A 1,404-nucleotide genomic window follows, 5' to 3' on the forward strand; every position below is an offset into this window, starting at 1 on the left:
GTACTTCGCGTTGAGCTCGCAGGGAGTCCTTGTGAGGCCCTCTTGGACACTGGGGCTTCGAGAAGTTTCATTAGTCCTAAAATTGTCGAACGACTGCAGCTGAAAGTGCGTAGACTTCCAAAAGAACATAGGTTCACCATAGCTACAGGTGCACAACTACGCATTGATCGGGTTGTGACGGGATTGACGCTGTGGTGCGGAGATACACATTTTTCCGGGGACTTTTTAGTGGTACCCGTTCCCTACGACTTAGTCTTGGGTTTGGATTGGCTGACGGAACACAAGGTGGCCTGGTATTTCCAGTCTGACAAACTCCGAACCTATGTGAATGGCCAGTGGTGCGAGTTACCGGTCGTTCGGACTGGTGAAACAACGCTGCAACGTGATAGTCCCACCGTAGTCCACCCAAGGACCCCAGCAGAGCAAGCATACGAGATATTGGCCAAACAAGTGGCGGGTATGTCAGCCGAGAAGGCAGCTATATTCCTACGCTCGCCTCCAAGGAGGCATAAGTCCCACGCGAAGACTAAGGCGAAGGCGCAGATAACGTCGCTCGTTCGTCAGGCGGCCGCCGACACAAATGATATCAGGACTCCATTGCACGGTTTGCATCTCATACTGGCTTTGCCCTAAGCCTGTTCGGCAGTGCCCTTAAGGCTCTCGGATGAATGGCAAGGCGCGCTTTGTTGCGCGTTGAATGGTGCAGCAGCAGCAGCAGCAGCAGCAGCAGCAGCAGCAAATCAAGTGCAGCAGCAGCAAGTAAAGCAGTCAGCAGCAACCTTAAGCAGCGGCAGCTGCACTAGTCCTTTGGCCTCAACCGCCTCAGTGGCAGTGGAGAGTCACGAGGAGTCTCCCTGGCCTATGGCAAAACTCGAGCACACTCTGTTCGACGAATGGATAACTTCGCCAGAGGCGCAGGATATTCCATGTGAGGTTGCCCAGGTGTTCCACGAGTATCGAGCGGTTTTTCCCGATACCTTACCTAAAGGATTACCGCCGAAGCGCCCTCATGATCACCATATTCTCCTTGTGCCTGGAAAACTCCCAGCGAGATCTGCAATATACCGTATGACCCCAGATCAGCTCACATTCCACAAACAGGAGATAGCTAAATTATCGGACAGTGGTCGGATCGGACAGACCTATTCGCCTATTTGCTCTCCTACGATCATGGTGGACAAACGTGATGACGGCTCCGGGGAGCAGAAGATGCGTATGGTTGTCAATTACCAGGCTCTAAATGCTCTTATGATAGCCCCTGATTTTCCATTACCTCCCATTCAAACCATTCTGGAGCTGCTGGGAGGCGCCAAGTATTTTTCCACCTTGGATCTTGAAGCAGGATTCCATCAAATACGTATGGCTAAGGAAGACCGGTGGAAGACGGCTTTCCGGTCCGTTTTC

This window comes from Eimeria necatrix, genomic scaffold (assembly GCF_000499385.1).
Source record: "Eimeria necatrix Houghton genomic scaffold, Enh_scaff149, whole genome shotgun sequence".
Taxonomy (NCBI): Eukaryota; Apicomplexa; class Conoidasida; order Eucoccidiorida; family Eimeriidae; genus Eimeria; species Eimeria necatrix.